This window comes from Bos mutus, chromosome 7, assembly GCF_027580195.1.
Source record: "Bos mutus isolate GX-2022 chromosome 7, NWIPB_WYAK_1.1, whole genome shotgun sequence".
NCBI lineage: Eukaryota > Metazoa > Chordata > Mammalia > Artiodactyla > Bovidae > Bos > Bos mutus.
The window spans coordinates 37,249,524-37,269,911 of NC_091623.1; positions in this window are offsets into that span (position 1 = coordinate 37,249,524).

Below are 20,388 nucleotides of genomic sequence, written 5' to 3' on the forward strand. Positions count from 1 at the left end.
TACTTCTCTGTGTTTCCTTCAGGGTCCTGGATTCTTGCTGAGCTCCTTAGGACTGGCAGACTTGAGGATTTTGGTTTCTAATCTGTATAGCTCACTCTGTAATCCACATTGGTTGGCGTGCAGAGTGCCACGCTGCTGTGTCACTTAGACAGCTGAATGAAAAATAACATCAACTCCCCAACAAAGTCAAACATTATGACGACAAACAACACAAGATATCACACAAGTTCAGTCTAAACTAGGCAGCATAAACCTTACACACACACCAAGCCGCTATCTTCCCAAATGTTGATGGTGACTGACACCTCTTATGAAAAAGCCTCTCCCCTTACAACTGAGAGGAGAAAAATAAGTTCAAAGACCATGTGCTCAGGAAAATTTCTTAGTCCCAGAAGAAGGACTGATTAGAAAATAATAAGGTAGTATCGTAATTGTACAGGATGGTTGCAAAAGAATCATGGAAGTTCCCCGTGGATTTCATCAAGTGGGACTTCAAGGTTTAAAGGGAAGTTAGCCCAGAATGGCTGATTAAGACTCTTTCAATCAGATGGCTTTAAAAATGAAATTAAACAATAGTTAGTGTAACATAATCATGTAAAGTAACAGTGGCAGTTAGAGAGCAGGTCCTTGACAAAGACAAATGCTGTGTCATTAACGTACTATTGTCTATGGGCTTAGTACAGGACCCACTTTATAAAGGAAGGACTAGAGATCAGACACATTCAAGAACACACAGCTATTAATTGCCAACGAACCCCAGTTCTTTTGACAGTAAGTCCATCTTTATTGACAATTGACCACTTGTACTCATTGAGTTTCATGAATTTAGAAACTTTCAAAAAATATTTTGGAGGCCACTATAGGATTGCTAAAGTTTTATTTTGCAAAACACATCAAAACAAAAACAAACCCACATAACAATAATCATCAGTTCACAAAAGAAGGGGCATTTTATTTTTTAAACTGGAAAAAAAAATGTTGAGAAAATTCATTATTTCCTTTTATTTTTTTTTTCATTTCACCATACATGGGTGAAAATTTTATATCAAAATGGTAGAGACCCCTGTTTAGAAACCCTGATTTCTGCCATAGCTGCATCTGAGTATCAGCCCAGGATATATACTAGAATTTTATTATAGTTGAATTACCTGGAAATAAATTTTTGAACACTTTACAGAAGATGTAGCATATATCCTTGATCCTAAGGCACATTTAGCATTTTAATTTTTTTTAATTGGAATGGAACTAAAATGTTCAATAAACATATTTAATCTCATTATATCCTTTTTTCTTCACAAAAGCAGTATATAATTCATCAATGCATATTATAGTCATTGATAGCACAGTCTTGAATCCAGTACTGTATGTTTTGAATGAGCTGGTATACATTCAGATAAAGAATGCAAACTTTATTAGATAATCCCCAATATCCAAGGACAGGAAAAATACAGGCACTCAAGTGAAATGAAGAGACAGATTTCTATGCTCTCAAGATAGCTTCACAGGATTCTAATTTCATAACCAACATCCTCTAAGAAATTGAATGCTAACAAGAAGTAGTTGAAGTTGAGGTTTAATTTCTTTATTTTTGCCTATAAGTAACTTTCATCTAGGGGATCAGGAAATATGCTCTAGTTAATCAAATATTCTGGTTAATAGATAATTTCTCTACTTAGTTCTGTGTATATATGATTGACTATGAAAACTTCAGTTCAGTTCAGTCGCTCAGTCATGTCCCATTGTTTGCGAACCCATGGACTGCAGCTCACCAGGCTCCCTGTCCTTTACCATCTCCTGGAGCTTGCTCAAACTCATGTCCATCAGTTCAGTGATCCATCCAACCATCTCATCCTCTGTCATTCCCTTCTCCACCTGCCTTCAATGTTTCCCAGCATCAGGGTCTTTTCAAATGAGTCAGCTCTTTGCATCAGATGGCCAAAGTACTGGAGTTTCAGCTTCAGCATCAGTCCTTCCAATGAATATTCAGGACTGATTTCCTTGAGGATGGTTGGTTCTTCTTGCAGTCCAAGGGACTCTCAAGAGTCTTCTCCAACACCACAGTCCAAAAGCATCAATTCTTCAATGCTCATCTTTCTTTATAGTCCAACTCTCACATCCATACATGACTACTGGAAAAACCATAGCTTTGACTATACGGACCTTTATAGGCAAAGTAATGTCTCTCCTTTTAAAATGCTGTCTAGGTTTCTCATAGCTTTTCTTCTTTTTAAAAGTGTCTTTTTAAAGGGAGTAAGTGTCTTTTATTTTCATGGCTGCAGTCACCCTCACAGTGATTTTGGAGCCCCCCAAAATAAAGTCTCTCACTGTTTCCATTGTTTCTCCATCTATTTGCCATGAATTGATGGGACCGGATGCCATGAACTTCATTTTTTTTAATTTAAATTTATTTATTTTAATTAGAGGCTAATTACTTTACAATATTGTATTGGAATGTTGAGTTTTAAGCCAGCTTTTTCACTCTCCTCTTTCACTTTCATAAAGAGGCTCTTTAGTTCTTCACTTTATGCCATAAGGATGGTGTCATCTCCATATTTGAGGTTATTGATATTTCTCCTGTCAATCTTGATTCCAGCTTGTGCTTCATCCAGCATGGCATTTCACATGATGTATTCTGCCTATAAGTTAAATAAACAGGATGACAATATACAGCCTTGAAGTACTCCTTTCCCGATTTGGAACCTGTCCATTGCTCCATATCTGATTCTAACTGTTGCTTCATGATCTGTGTACAGATTTCTCAGGAGGCAGGTACGGTGGTCTGGTAGGCCCATCTATTTAAGAACTGTCCACAGTTTGCTGTGATCCACACAGTTCAAGGCTTTGGTGTAGTTAATAAAGCAGAAATAGATGTTTTTTCTGGAATTCTCTTGCTTTTTTGATCATCCAACGGATGTTGGCAATTAGATCTCTGATTCTTCTGCTTTTCTAAATCAGCCTGAACATCTGGAAGTTTGCACTTCATGTAGTGTTGAAGCCTCTCTTGGAGACTTTTGAGCATTACTTTACTAGCGTATGAGATGAGTGCAATTGTGCTGCGGTTTGAGCATTCCTTGGCATCGCCTTTCTTTGGGATTGGAATGAAAACGAAGCTTTTCCAGTTCTGTGGCCACTGCTGAGTTTTTCAAATTTGCTGGCATATTGAGTGCAGCTCTTTAACAGCATCATCTTTTAGGATTTAAAATAGTTCAGCTGGAATTCCATCACCTCCACTAGCTTTGTTTGCAGTGATGCTTCCTAACGCCCACTTGACTTCACAATTAGGGTTAGGATGCCTGGCCCTAGGTGAGTGATCACACCACCATCGTGGTCATCTGGGTCATGAAGATCTTTTCTGTACAGTTCTTCTGTGTATTCGTGCCACCTCTTATTTATATCTTCTGCTTCTGTCCGGCCCATACCATTTCTGTCCTTCATTGAGCCCATCTTTGCATGAAATGTTCCCTTGGTATCTCTAATTTTCTTAGGGAAATCTCTAGTCTTTCCCATTCTATTGTTTTCCTCTATTTCTTGGCATTGATATGAAAAAATTAAACCACAATAAAATATACTTAGCACAGAAATTATGCTGAAGGAAATTATTATCTTTGATGACTCAAAGTGTACTTTAAAGTCTCATGTTTACATTATGAAAAATCAATGCTGTGGTAGAGGGAAGAGCCAGGTAACAAAATTCTTTGCATAACAAGACACCAAGTAAACTACACTTTTTCACATTTAATCCAGAGTAACATTGTAATTATAAAAACAACATGATCTCCAAACTGGCTTTTCTTCCAGTGTTGCTTTCCTTTCTATGTGCTTTGCAGACGCAAGGGATAGACTTTTATCCCTTTTTTTTTTTCACTAAATATTACATCATAAGTATTTTCTGTTCAGTTCAGTCGCTCAGTCGTGTCCGACTCTGCAGTCCCATGAACTGCAGCATGCCAGGCCTCCCTGTCCATCACCAGCTCCCAGAGTCCACCTAAACCCATGTCCATTGAGCCGGTATTTTATGTGTTTAGTGGCAAAATCTTCTTAATAGCAAATAATGCATTCAAGGTGATTTACCATAATTTAGTTAAACTTTTCTCAATTGTTAGCCATTTTCGTTGTGCTAAGATTAACATGTTATCTTGTTATATATTTCTTAAAAGCACTTATCACTACCTGAAATTGTTTGCCTAGTAAATTGTTCTTCTCTTTCCTAATAGAGTTTCCATGAGAGCAGCAGCTGTGTAATTTTTTCATCCCTGAATCCCCAGAATGTAGCACAATACCAAGACACATCATCAGTTCAGTTCAGTCGCTCAGTCGTGTCCGACTCTGCAATCCCATGAACTGCAGCACGCCAGGCCTCCCTGTCCATCACCAACTCCCAGAGTTCACTCACACTCACATCATATGAGGCCATAAAGATTTGGAGGTTATATGGATGAATGTGTTATCATACATATTTTAAAATGCTTAGGAATAGTTTCCCACTATATGACTTTGGATCTTGCTGGGTTTTGCTTGTGGTTGCATGAGTTACATAGAAAAATGAAGTCTACACAGGAAGGCAGAAAGCCTGAGTGGTTCTTATAAAAATGCTTGGGGAACTCAAAGTTGGCAATGAAAGTATCACAAGAAACAGCCATAATGAGTGTAAGAATGATCAGGGAGGATGCGGATATCTGAAGAAAACTTAAGACTCTGAGGGAAGCTATAGGGAACAAAATGAAGAGAAACCAAGAGGCTCACAGATTGCGAATTTGGGTATTTAAAGTGTAAGTTCTGTTTAGAATTGAAAAGTCTAGGGGACAAAAGTGGGGAGGCTAAACAAAGAATAGAAGATTTTCAGCAAATTAAGTTCAAAAGAACCCCCAAACTGAGCTAATTATCAGAATCCCCCAGAAACATTTATTTTTCTTTTTAATAAAATTTCCCAGTGTCAGTCCTGGAAATTCTAATTCAGCATGTCTGAGTTTTGGCCTGGTGGTTTGTATTTTTAAAATTTCCCCTGGGTATGAATTACATTCTGCATCATTGATTATGGAACACAAAGCATATAAAATAAAAATTAATGTTCATATGTCTATGGTTTAGTCCTACTATACTTAGATTCTGTATATTTTTATAAATTTTAGAGAGTTCTTTAAAATATTATATTTACTTTGATATCTGATTGTCTGAAATATGTCTAAATCTTTTATTCAAAATAATCATATGTCAGCTCTTAGTGGTCAAATCAAGAGACACAGCCATAGGACAATTTCAGTTAGTCTCTTCAGCATGTTTTTCTGAGCTCTAAGGCATACTTTATTCAACTGACAGAAGAGCCTTGATGTTATCATAGTCCATCATCAAATTTTTATTGACTTCTTACTTTGTACAAGTTACTTCTATTAAAATCAATGGGACTCATACCAGTGATGCCTCTAAAAAATCTGAGAACATTAATACAAAGTGCCTGTTAGTTGAACTGCTCCAGTATTTGATTGTTTTTAGTTTGTTGTATCTTCAAACTCAAATCATCCAAATTACTTTCCATAAAATATGACTTCTTGCCCAGTTCAAAACTATTGTCCGTCACAAACTGCTTTTTATTTATCTTCCCTAACATATCTAACTGATGAGAAAGTCATGCTCCAGCACTGAAATCTCTTAGGAAGGCTGCTCTCACAAGATTTGCAGTCCTGCTTTGTAGATCTATGTATCTGGCTTTGCCCTGAGTATACAAAACCCCCAACCTCTTAGAACCTTTAATTTTTGAAAATGGGAACCAAGCTTACATAGGAATTGTTTTGAAATGACACTAGAGTATATGCTGAAGGTTTAGCTATACTTCAGGAAATATATGAACTCAGTGCTTTAACCTTAGTCATCATTAGTCTCAGAAAGATTTTCAGCTCTCTCATTCATAAATACTTCGTGTAGCTTTCATTAAATGAGTAAAAAACATATTTAGTACTACAGAGAACAAACAATACAAGAATTTATAAAGCAATTTTCTTTCAAAACTAGAAACATTATCTTCTATTCATCTTTTCATTTTTTATTAGCAGAGTGACCATAAACACGGCACGTTATATCTCTGTGTGTCAGTGCCTCAAATGTAAAATGGGTGTAATTTCATCTTCCCTGCCTAGGCCGTGTCAATATAATGAAGATCAGATGAGCCAATATGAATGGAAGCACAATAAAAATGCAAAGAGTTACACAATTTAAGAAATTGTTGTTATGTTCTGTGAAGGCAAAGTAAATGTCTGGAGTTTTATTGGATTTTTCAATATATTTTCACAGAAGATTTGACAGTGGAGGGTTTCTGTAAGAGATTCTGAAATAAATCAAGAGTGGTAATGAAAGTGTTTCCATTAAACATGTGTAGTTCATTAAGTTATTCCACATGGCACCCAAATCATTAGTATCTTAAATGTAGCAAAGAAGATTGTGAACCAGTGATGACAGATATAAATCGACTCCAGAGAGAAGGTTACTTTCCATGGAGTAAGTGTTATGCTAATTCTTCCTATTACTATAGAACATGTCTATTTATTTGTTCTTTTACCAAGATTCCCCATTCAGTTCTGAAATCTTAAAGAGTCTCTTGCAAACATAGCTTGATTTTATTCTTTATGAAACACATGGTGCAAATCGACTGTTAAACTTCTACCTGTAGCTCATTTAGCACAGAGCACTGAATCACTGTCTTGGCAATAATGAATTTGCTTTCCAGATTAAATCAAACTAATTATATTCTGGTTACTTGACTGTGAAGTCACGTGATACCATTTTTAATTCATTCACGCCATGTCACTCCTCGGTTAAGGGATGATCTCTGCATACAGTGTTCAGTGGAGAAGCTCGCTACCATTATATACACATAGGCATGCTGATGATTCAAAAATGTTACTACTGATGGTTTTATCCCCTCCTGTAAGCAAGGTCTGAGATACTTATACCAGTGATACTCTTAACTGCATAATTCAAATATCACCACGTGCAAAATTGTAGCAATCTGTATGCTATAAACTTCAGTTAAACTTTGTCAGTGCCGCTTTTAATTCATCTTTAAAAAAAAGAGAGAGAGAGAAAGAGGAGAAGAGAGAATTTATCATAGCTAATATCTACGACATGAACATCTGCTCATAATAAGCTAGTCAAAATCAGTTTAAGTCTATCAGGCACAAGGAGAATATAAATAGCCCAAGACAAGGTATCCAGGCCGATGAAGAGACTGCTGTAAGAATATCACTGAGATTCTTCATTTTTTATTATCTGCCAGCCCTGGTCCTCTCCTGTCTTAAATCCTGGGTTCATACTGTCACCATGACCTCCCAAATGTCTCTCTACTTCCTAAGCTGGCTACCAGACCCAGCCAAGAATTGCAGCATAGATTTTTCTTCAGTACTCCTCTCTCATCTGTTTTTCCTTCTCAACTTGACTTTTCCTCTGTCTAACCCAATCCTATAATCTTCCTGAATGCTACCACGGGATTTGTCCCATCAATCCATCATTTTAAACAAAGTGGTAAGGCCACCATACTAGAAAGCGGCAGGTTCTCATAATTTGAGGGGACAGCTTTAGCGAAGCAAATATGCTTGTGAACTTCTTTTCTTCGTAACAGTTCTTCCACTCTCCCATGATTTCTAAAGGCTGTTTGTTGTTGTTCAGTCACTAAATCGTGCCCCACTCTTTGTGACCCCACGGACTTCCCTGTCCTTCACCATCTCCTGGAGTTTGTTCAAACTCATGTCCTTGCATTGGTGATGCCATCCAACCATCTCATCCTTTGTCGTCCCCTTCTCCTTCTACCCTCTGTCTTTCCCAGCATCAGGGTCTTTTCCAGTGAGTTGGCTCTTTTCATCAGCTGGCCAAAGTATTGGGAGTTTCAGCTTCAGCAGCAGCCCTTCCACGGAATATCCAGGGTAGATTTCCTTTAGGACTGACTGGTTTGATCTCCTTGCAATCCAAGGGACTCTCAAGCATCTTCTCCAGCACCAGTTTGAAAGCATCAATTCTTCAAGGTTAACTAAAAGCAAAACAGAAGAATTTCAAATTAGCCTCATGAGGTTCAATCTGGCAATGCCACTTGTTAAGTGTTGTGACCTTGGATAAGTTACTTTCCTATTATGAATCTTGATTTACTCATCTGTAAAATTAAGATAATATCTACTCTATGAGACAGTGGGTTCAACTAAAAGTGATCATGTATGTAAAAAAATATCATAGTACATGACATTTAATATATACCCTTTAAGTTGTTTCTTTTGAATTTGAAGTTAATATCTTCTTTCACTTAAATTGTTCCAGTTCTCTTTAATTAATAATTCTAGAACACTCCTTATAATTTATCACACACTTTTTATTTCAAAACTTTAGTATGTTATCAGTCAACTTCTGCTGCATAACCATCAACCTAAAACATAGTTACTTCAAACAATGATGAGTAATTATTTCTCTGTATTTACCATAACCTTTTGAACTGGCCAGTCTGGTCTTCTAGTATAACCTCAATAACACAGGATGGTCTCAACTGGAATGGCTGGATAGTTGTACTAGAACAGCTGGGGGTCTTTCACTTCTGCATTATCTTCCAGTAGGCCAACTCAAGTTTCTTCACATAGTAGTAGAAAGACTTCTGTGAGCAAAAAAAGAAAGAAAGAAAGAAAGAAAGAACGCTTACATCATCCTAGTGTCATATCTTTAGGCACAGATGAAATACTCAGAAAAATGCAGTTTTTGAATTCTGACTGTGCCAGGTTGAAATTCAGTTTCTACTCCTTGTTCGCTGAATAATCTTGAGCAAGCTATTCATGCTGTATATAAATCAGTCTTCCTTTTCCACAATGTGTGTCAATAGTACAGGGGTAGTTACAGACTCATATAAGACAATAGGTATAATTTGATCAATTTTTTCCAGGTGGCTCAGTGGATAAACAATCCGCCTGTTATGCTGGAGACTCAGGAGATAAGGGTTTGATCCTTGGGTTGGGAAGATGCCCTGGAGAAGGAAATGGCAACCCACTCCAGCATTCTTGGAAAATCCCATGGGCAGAGGAGCCTGGAGGACTGCAGTCCTCAGGGTCGCAAGGAGTCGGACACGGCTGAGCGACTCAGCACATGCAGCATTCCAACTGGTGGAATGCATGTTAGTTTCCTCCTACCACCCGCTGTCCCTTCAGCTTGATTTGCTTTCACCACCAACACAATTACTACTCCTAAATTATACTATACAAGAAGCCCAAGATACCACAAAATTCCTTATCTGAGATTTAAATACTGTAACAATTATTACATTATTAGATTAAAATGTGTATCTAGAACCATGAAATCCACATTTTGTTTTACTTAGAACAGGAAATAATATCTATCAGAACTACCTCTAATTATCAGCTGCTCTAAAGCAGGATCCACAGGTAAAAATTAAAGGATTCAGAGCACAATAAAATGAGTCTAGTTTCTCTAATGCCTTAAAATAAATAGATTTTTTTTTTTACTTTACAATATTGTATTGGTTTTGCCATACATCAACATGCATCCGCCACGGGTGTACATGTGTTCCCCATCCTGAACCCCGCTCCCACCACCCTCCCCATACCATCCCAAAGCAACAACAAATGAACCAGAAAGACTATGACCAAAATTTTGAGAAATGTTTTCTTTACTAGAGATCCTTAAAGATACATTAAAATCCTTATTTTAGAACATGCTGTGTTTGATAAATACAGAAAATTATTTACAAATAGAATATTATTATTAGGGGATTTTCTGTTGACCTAGTACTTCAAGACTATGTAGATTAATAGCAAAGAAAATGAATGTACACGTGAGTAAGACAAATATTAAGAATATTTAGACCTTAGAAAGGAAAAAGATAGTCCAATTCTTTACAATTTCTTTCAAGCACATAACATTTGTTCAGGCCATTGTATACCAGTAGTGATGCAAACATCCAGGGGTTAAACTACTTTGTGTCTAAAAATATGATTAATCTCTTCAAGAGAACGCATGTTTTAGCTTCTACTGAGAAGAAAACCCTGCCTTTTCACTTCTTAAGTTGAAGATGGCTTTCTTCTCTCTCCATCTTTCTCCCCGCCCCACTTATCCTCAGAGCAGGAAAAGCTAATATGCTTGGTCACATTTGGGACCCTGTTTCACTGGATGTACTACTGCACAGAAACCCACAGGTGTCCTGAAGGTGGAGAGGATAACAAGAGCTGAAGTTCCCCAGTATCGTGTCATCTTGCCCTCTTTCCTTCTCCCATGAAGACTCAGACCTTCGGGAGTTCCCACTGATGTGGACTTGAAAGCTAAGTGGGAAGTTAGATCAACGGAAAGATTGTCTAGGCCATGAGCCTGAGCCTGATACCCTTGACACAGCCGAGCCAGAGACCTCAGCCTTGGGGCAGGATTGCAGGTGAGTGCCCCATAAACAGCCGCACTACCTCCTTTGCCACTGTGTCTGGTGTGCAGAGCTGCTTCAGGAACCTCGTTTAAAAAGAAAGAAAGACAGAGAGTGTTTTGCCTATGTTCTACTCTAGGAGTTTTATAGTTTCTGGTCTTACATTTAGATCTTTAATCCATTTTGAGTTTATTTTTGTGTATGGTGTTAGAAAGTGTTCTAGTTTCATTCTTTTACAAGTGGTTGACCAGTTTTCCCAGCACCACTTGTTAAAGAGATTGTCTTTTCTCCATTGTATATTCTTGCCTCCTTTGTCAAAGATAAGGTGTCCATATGTGCGTGGATTTATCTCTGGGCTTTCTATTTTGTTCCATTGATCTATATTTCTGTCTTTGTGCCAGTACCATACTGTCTTGATGACTGTGGCTTTGTAGTAGAGCCTGAAGTCAGGTAGGTTGATTCCTCCAGTTCCATTCTTCTTTCTCAAGATAGCTTTGGCTATTCGAGGTTTTTTGTATTTCCATACAAATTGTGAAATTATTTGTTCTAGCTCTGTGAAGAATACCGTTGGTAGCTTGATAGGGATTGCATTGAATCTATACATTGCTTTGGGTAGTATACTCATTTTCACTATATTGATTCTTCCAATCCATGAACATGGTATATTTCTCCATCTATTAGTGTCCTCTTTGATTTCTTTCACCAGTGTTTTATAGTTTTCTATATATAGGTCTTTAGTTTCTTTAGGTAGATATATTCCTAAGTATTTTATTCTCTCCGTTGAAATGGTGAATGGAATTGTTTCCTTAATTTCTCTTTCTGTTTTCTCATTATTAGTCTATAGGAATGCAAGGGATTTCTGTGTGTTGATTTTATATCCTGCAACTTTACTATAATCATTGATTAGTTCTAGTAATTTTCTGGTGGAGTTTTCAGGGTTTTCTATGTAGAGGATCATGTCATCTGCAAACAGTGAGAGTTTTACTTCTTCTTTTCCAATTTGGATTCCTTTTATTTCTTTTTCTGCTCTGATTGCTGTGGCCAAAACTTCCAAAACTATGTTGAATAGTAATGGTGAAAGTGGGCACCCTTGTCTTGTTCCTGACTTTAGAGGAAATGCTTTCAATTTTTCACCATTGAGGATAATGTTTGCTGTGGGTTTGTCATATATAGCTTTTATTATGTTGAGGTATGTTCCTTCTATTCCTGCTTTCTGGAGAGTTTTTATCATAAATGGATGTTGAATTTTGTCAAAGGCTTTCTCTGCATCTATTGAGATAATCATATGGTTTTTATTTTTCAATTTGTTAATGTGGTGTATTACATTGATTGATTTGTGGATATTGAAGAATCCTTGCATCCCTGGGATAAAGCCCACTTGGTCATGGTGTATGATCTTTTTAATGTGTTGTTGGATTCTGTTTGCTAGAATTTTGTTAAGGATTTTTGCATCTATGTTCATCAGTGATATTGGCCTGTACTTTTCTTTTTCTGTGGGATCTTTGTCAGGTTTTGGTATTAGGATGATGGTGGCCTCATAGAATGAGTTTGGAAGTTTACCTTCCTCTGCAATTTTCTGGAAGAGTTGGAGTAGGATAGGTGTTAGCTCTTCTCTAAATTTTTGGTAGAATTCAGCTGTGAAGCCGTCTGGACCTGGGCTTTTGTTTGCTGGAAGATTTTTGATTACAGTTTCAATTTCCGTGCTTGTGATGGGTCTGTTAAGAGTTTCTATTTCTTCCTGGTCCAGTTTTGGAAAGTTGTACTTTTCTAAGAATTTGTCCATTTCTTCCACGTTGTCCATTTTATTGGCATATAATTGTTGATAATAGTCTCTTATGATCCTTTGTATTTCTGTGTTATCTGTTGTGATCTCTCCATTTTCATTTCTAATTTTATTGATTTGATTTTTCTCCCTTTGTTTCTTGATGAGTCTGGCTAATGGTTTGTCAATTTTATTTATCCTTTCAAAGAACCAGCTTTTGGCTTTGTTGATTTTTGCTATGGTCTCTTTTGTTTCTTTTGCATTTATTTCTGCCCTAATTTTTAAGATTTCTTTCCTTCTACTAACCCTGGGGTTCTTCATTTCTTCCTTTTCTAGTTGCTTTAGGTGTAGGGTTAGGTTATTTATTTGACTTTTTTCTTGTTTCTTGAGGTATGCCTGTATTGCTATGAACTTTCCCCTTAGGACTGCTTTTAAAGTGTCCCACAGGTTTTGGGTTGTTGTGTTTTCATTTTCATTCGTTTCTATGCAAATTTTGGTTTCTTTTTTGATTTCTTCTGTGATTTGTTGGTTATTCAGCAGCGTGTTGTTCATCCTCCATATGTTGGAATTTTTAATAGTTTTTCTTCTGTAATTGAGATCTAATCTTACTGCATTGTGGTCAGAAAAGATGCTTGGAATGATTTCTATTTTTTTGAATTTACCAAGGCTAGATTTATGGCCTAGGATGTGATCTATCCTGGAGAAGGTTCCATGTGCGCTTGAGAAAAGGTGAAATTCATTGTTTTGGGATGAAATGTCCTATAGATATCTAAACGTAAGACCAGAAACTATAAAACTCCTAGAGGAGAACATAGGCAAAACACTCTCCGACATACATCACAGCAGGATCCTCTATGACCCACCTCCCAGAATATTGGAAATAAAAGCAAAAATAAACAAATGGGACCTAATTAAACTTAAAAGCTTCTGCACAACAAAGGAAACTATTAGCAAGGTGAAAAGACAGCCTTCAGAATGGGAGAAAATAATAGCAAATGAAGCAACTGACAAACAACTAATCTCAAAAATATACAAGCAACTCCTACAGCTCAACTCCAGAAAAATAAATGACCCAGTCAAAAAATGGGCCAAAGAACTAAATAGACATTTCTGCAAAGAAGACATACAGATGGCTAACAAACACATGAAAAGATGCTCAACATCACTCATTATCAGAGAAATGCAAATCAAAACCACTATGAGGTACCATTTCACGCCAGTCAGAATGGCTGCGATCCATAAGTCTACAAGTAATAAATGCTGGAGAGGGTGTGGAGAAAAGGGAACCCTCTTACACTGTTGGTGGGAATGCAAACTAGTACAGCCACTATGGAGAACAGTGTGGAGATTCCTTAAAAAACTGGAAATAGAACTGCCTTATGATCCAGCAATCCCACTGCTGGGCATACACACTGAGGAAACCAGAAGGAAAAAGAGACACGTGTACCGCAGTGTTCATCGCAGCACTGTTTATAATAGCCAGGACATGGAAGCAACCTAGATGTCCATCAGCAGATGAATGGATAAGAAAGCAGTGGTACATATACACAATGGAGTATTACTCAGCCATTAAAAAGAATACATTTGAATCAGTTCTAATGAGGTGGATGAAACTGGAGCCTATTATACAGAGTGAAGTAAGCCAGAAAGAAAAACACCAATACAGTATACTAACACATATATATGGAATTTAGAAAGATGGTAACAATAACCCTGTGTATGAGACAGCAAAAGAGACACTGATGTATAGAACAGTCTTATGGACTCTATGGGAGAGGGAGAGGGTGGGAAGACTTGGGAGAATGGCATTGAAACATGTATACTATCATGTATGAAACGAGTCGCCAGTCCAGGTTTGATGCACGATACTGGATGCTTGGGGCTGGTGCACTGGGATGACCCAGAGGGATGGTATGGGGAGGGAAGAGGGAGGAGGGTTCAGGATGGGGAACACATGTATACCTGTGGCAGATTCATTTTGATATTTGGCAAAACCAGTACAATATTGTAAAGTTTAAAAATAAAATATAATTAAAAAAAAAAAAAAAGAAAGAAAGACGGATGAGTCCTTGCTCAGGCATATGCTATTCCCTGATTATAACACAGAATATCAGCACATTCCCTCTGGTATTCGTCCGTATGTATTATAGACAAAATCTTAACGCTTCTTTAATTCAACGTAGAGATAAAATGTTATCAGAATATCTAAATGATGATGCTCTATTTCCTCTGGAACTCTACCCCATATCAAAGGAAAAGTAACATCATGTAGGTAAGAATCAAAGGAACATAGAGAGATAACTGTGCCTGGCCTACTGGAACGCGGAGGTAAAAATAAAAGTTATCTATGCCCAAGTATTCCATTGCGATCATGGGAATCTAGAAAGAAGTTAAAATCCCAGACTTAAGATTCTATCAGTGTAACTTGTTTGGCCAGAAGACAGAGGCAGGACAAAAGAAAACTTGCCTCCGAGCCGGTGCTGCCCTAGGACAGCCTTGCATGCTGCCCTTTATCCCGAGAAGTGCAGGAAGCCTTGAAAGTCTTTGTGATTAACTCAAGAAATGTGTATTTTTCAAAAGACATCACATAGGAAAAAAAAGAGGGTTTTGTTTTGTTTTGCAGTTAAGTTTGCTTGCTTTGCAGTAGGTAGCTTGGATTCAGGAATTGAAATAAACTAGCATAAATGAAAAAAAAAGAAAGCAGTGAAACCAGGATTCAGTAGTGGTCTAACTCTACAGACTTTAATCTTATCTTCTCCACAATGCTGCTGCTCATAAACATATACTCTAATGCATAATATTTATTCAATTACTGAAAAACGAGGACCTGCCATGTCCAAAGCAATCCAACTGATGAATCATCAAGTAGCATCATTCATTAGTTATGGTACCTGTCCTCAAGGAGTTCATAAACCTGTAATACACTAACGCACAACAGATATCTCACATCAAAAGTGTATGCAAAGGGCTTGCCTGGTGGCTCAGAGGCAAAGAATCCACCTGCCAAGGCAGGAGACACAGGTGCGATCCCTGATCCAGAAAGATCCTATGTGATGTGGAGAATGAAACTGACCTTTTCCAGTCCTGTGGTCACTGCTGAGTTTTCCAAATTTGCTGGCATATTGACTGCAGCACTTTCACACCATCATCTTTCAGGATTTGAAATAGCTCAACTGGAATTCCATCATCTCCTCTAGCTTTCTTCATAGTGATGCTTTCTAAGGCCCACTTGACTTCACAGACGCTTTCTAAGGCTCACTTGACTTCACATTCCAGGATTCCAGGATAATCACACCATCGTGATTATCTGGGTCATGAAGATCCTTTTTGTACAGTTCTTCTGTGTATTCTTGCCACCTCTTCTTAAAGAATGCCAAAGAATGCTCAAACTACCGCACAATTGCACTCATCTCACATGCTAGTAAAGAAATGCTCAAAATTCTCCAAGCCAGGCTTCAGCAACACGTGAACTGTGAACTTCCAGATGTTAAAGCTGGTTTTAGAAAAGGCAAAGGAACCAGAGATCCAATGGATCATCAAAAAAGCAACAGAGTTCCAGAAAAACATCTATTTCTGCTTATTGACTATGCCAAAGCCTTTGACTGTGTGGATCACAATAAACTGTGGACAATTCTGACAGAGACGGGAATACCAGACCACCTGACCTGCTTCTTGAGAAATCTATATGCAGGTCAGGAAGCAACAGTTAGAACTGGACATGGAACAACAGATTGGTTCCAACTAGGAAAAGGAGTACGTCAAGGCTGTATATTGTCACTTTGCTTATTTAACTTATATGCAGAGTACATCATGAGAAACGCTGGACTGGAAGAAGCACAAGCTGGAATCAAGATTGCCGGGAGAAATATCAATAACTTCAGATATGCAGATGACACCACCCTTATGGCAGAAAGTGAAGAGGAACTAAAAAGCCTCTTGATGAAAGTGAAAGAAGAGAGTGAAAAAGTTGGCTTAAAGCTCAACATTCAGAAAACAAATATCATGGCATCTGGTCCCATCACTTCATGGCAAATAGATGGGGAAACAGTGGAAACAGTGTCAGATTTTATTTTTCTGGGCTCCAAAATCACTGCAGATGGTGATTGCAGCCATGAAATTAAAAGACGCTTACTCCTTGGAAGAAAAGTTATGACTAACCTAGACAGCATATTAAAAAGCAGAGATATTACTTGGCCAACAAAGGTCTGTCTAGTCAAGGCTATGGTTTTTCCAGTGGTCATGTAATGGATGTGAGAGTTGGACTGTGAAGAAAGCTGAGCACCGAAAAATTGATGCTTTTAAACTGTGGTGTTGGAGAAGACTCTTGAGAGTCCCTTGGACTGCAAGGAGATCCAACCAGTCCATTCTGAAGGAGATCAGTCCTGGGTGTTCATTGGAAGGACTGATACTAAAGCTGAAACTCCAATATTTTTGCCATCTGATGCGAAGAGCTTACTCATTGAAAACACCCTGATGCTGGGAAAGATTGAGGGCAGGAGGAAAAGGGGATGATAGAGGATGAGATGGTTGAATGGCGTCACCGACTCAATGGACATGAGTTTGGGTAAACTCCTGGAGTTGGTGATGGACAGGGAGGCCTGGTGTGCTGCAGCTCATGGGGTCACAAAGAGTCACACATGACTGAGTGACTGAACTGAACTAGATTGAAGGTAGTGATTAAGTTATGCGAAGTGTACAGGAGGGGCTATTGTCTGCAAGGAAAACCTTGGCTAAATTATCTTCAGGAATTTCCTTCATTGTGATAAAGAAAATCTTAGATCACATGTTAGATTTTAGTACTCAGTTCAGTTCAGATCTGTTCAGTCCCTCAGTCGTGTCCAACTCTTCGAAACCCCATGAGCTGCAGCACGCCAGGCCTCCCTGTCAATCACCAACTCCCGGAGTTCACTCAAACTCATGTCCATCGAGTCAGTGATGTCATCCCCTTCTCCTCCTGCCTTCAGTCTTTCCCAGCAGCAGGGTCTTTTCCAGTGAGTCAGTTCTTTGCATCATGTGGCAAAAGTATTGGAGTTTCAGCTTCAGCATCAGTCCTTCCAATAAATATTCAGGACTGATTTCCTTTAGGATTGACTGATTGGATTTCCTTGCAGTCCAAGGGACTCTCAAGAGTCTTCTCCAATACCACAGTTCAAAAGCATCAATTCTTCCGCACTCAGCTTTCTTTACAGTCCAACTCTCACATCCATACATGATTACTGGAAAGACCATAGCTGTGACTAGACAGACCTGTCAGCAAAGTAACGGCTCTGCTTTTTAAGATGTTGTCTAGGTTTCCTATAGCTTTTCTTCCTGAGGAGTGAGCGTGTTTTAATTTCATGGCTGCAGTCATCATCTACAGTGATTTTGGAGCCCAAGGAAATAGTCTGCCACCATTTCCACTGTTTCCCCATCTATTTGCCATGAAGTGATGGGACCGGATGCCATGATCTTAGTTTTCTGAATGTTGAACTTTAAGCCAACTTTTTACTCTCCTCTTTCACTTTCATCAAGAGGCTCTTTAGTTACTCTTCACTTTCTTCCACAAGGGTGGTGTCATCTGCATATCTGAGGTTATTGATATTTCTCCCAGCAATCCTGATTCCAGCTTGTGTTTCTTCCAGTCCGGCGTTTCTCATGATGTACTCTGCATAGAAGTTAAATAACCGGGGTGAAAATACACAGGTTTAATGTACTCCTTTCCCAGTTTGGAACCAGTCCTTTGTTCCATGTCTAGATCTAACTGTTGCTTCTTGACTTGCATACAGATTTCTCAAGAAGCAGGTCAGGTGGTCTGGTGTGCCCATCTATTTAAGAATTTTCCACAGTTTGTTGTGATCCACACAGTCAATGGCTTTGGCATAATCAATAAAGCAGATGTAGATGTTTTTCTGAAATTCTCTTCCTCTTTCTATGATCCAATGGATGTTGGCAATTTGATCTCTGGTTCTTCTGCCTTTTCTAAATCCAGTTTGAGGACCTGGAATTTCATGGTTCACATACTGTTGAAGCCTGGCTTGGAGAATTCTGAGCATTTCTTTGCTAGTGTGTGAAATGAGTGCAATTGTGCTGCAATTTGAGCATTCTTTGTCATTGCCTTTTTTGGGATTGGGCTTCCCTGTTGGCTCAGAGGGTAAAGCATCTACCTTCAACGCAGGAGACTCAGGTTCGATCCCTGAGTTGGGAAGATCCCCTGGAGAAGGAAATGGCAACCCACTCAAGTACTCTTGCCTGGTAAACCCCATGATTGGAGAAGCCTGTAGGGTACAGTCTATGGTAGGCTACAGTCTATGGAATTGCAAAGAGTCAGAAAAGACTGAGTGACTTCACTTTCACTTTTCACTTTTCTTTGGGATTGAGATGAAAACTGACCTTTTCCAGTCCTGTGGCCACTGCTGAGTTTTCCAAATTTGCTGGCATATTGTTGCAGCACTTTCACAGCATCATCTTTTAGGATTTGAAATAGCTCAACTGGAATCCCATCACCTCCACTAGCTTTCTTCACAGTGATGCTTCCTAAGGCCCACTTGACTTTGCATTCCAGAATATCTGGCTCTAGGTGAGTGCTCACATCATCATGATTATCTGGATCATGAAGTTCTTTTTTGCATAGTTCTTCTGTGTATTCTTGCCACCTCTTCTTAATATTTTCTGCTTCTCTTAGGTCCATACCATTTCTGTCCTTTATTGAGCCCATCTTTGCATGAAATGTTCTCTTGGTATCTCTGATTTTCTTGAAGAGATCTCTAGTCTTTCCCATTCTATTATTTTCCTCTGTTTCTTTGCATTGATCACTGAGGAAGGCTTTCTTATCTCTCCTTGCTATTCTTTGGAACTCTGCATTCAGATCAATATATCTTTCCTTTTCTCTTTTGCCTTTCACGTCTCTACTTTCCTCAGCTACTTTTAAGGCCTCCTCAGACAACCATTTTGCCTTTTTTCCATTTCTTTTTCTTGAAACAGGGCAAAGGCTAATAGGTTTTTACCAAGAGAATGCACTGGTCATAGAAAACCCCTCTTCCAACAACACAAGAGAACACTCTACACATGGACATCACCAGATGGTCAACACCGAAATCAGATTGACTATATTTTTGGCAGTCAAAGATGAGAAGCTCTTTACTGTCTTCAAAAATAAGACCAGAAGCTGATTGTAGCTCCAATCATGAACTCCTTATTGCTAAATTCAGACTTAAATTGAAGAAAGTAGGGAAAATCACTAGACCATTCAGGTATGACATAATTCAAATCCAATACAATTATACAGTGGAAGTGAGAAATGGATTCAAGAGATTAGATCTGATAGACAGAGTGCCTGAAGAACTACGGATGGAGGTTCATGATATTGTACAGGAGGCGGTGATCAAAACCATCCTCAAGATTTTTGTACTCTACAAAAGTACATGACATGACTTTTTCTGTTCCACAGCTGTAGAGGAATTGTCAGGAACATGCTGTATCCTGATTGAAGTTAAAAAAAGAATAGCTAGTCATTTCATATTTAGATGTTTCTACATATGATGACCACATGTGTTTTGAAGTATTTATTAATCAAATGTAAATAAGTGAATAACATCAAACTCTGCACTAGCTACTTGGCTTTGATGAATTGTCATCACTTACTTCTGTTCTCTATAAATAGGTTAGGCACAATGACTTCATTTCATTGCAGAGGTATTCCACATCTACTGTGTACAAGGCATGGTGGCATGCCTGGGGGCAAGGCAGTTGGGCACCAGTGATTGCCTCAGGGGGGATTACACACTAGTCTGGAAGGATGGTAAGTACATGAAGTCACTTTAAACATAACCAAAAATGGGGGAAATCGTCCTTCAAATGGCTGGAACACCATCTTCCTGTATTCCTTTAATCTAGGCTGCAAACTTGAGTAATTTGTATTCATGGGGTGATCTTCAGAGCTCTTTGATCATACCAAGCAAAACATGGTATGAACTTTAGTAAGTGAACTCTGGTTATTCGTGTGAAAATTAAGGATGCTATCTTTTATGTAACTATTGTAATTTTCATAATTTTCTTCAGCTATATTAAGTCTATTATTGTTTTTAGTGCAATAGCTTTCTAAGAGTTTGCTTTTGTCTTTCCTTTGCCTTGGGGGTCCCAGTTAGCACTGTGATCTCCTCATTAGCTCTTTCTGCTTCTCAATAATTTCTTCCCATTTGTTGTTAAAATTTCTCTTTTTAATTAATTTTTATTGGAGTATAGTTGATTTACAATGTCGGAA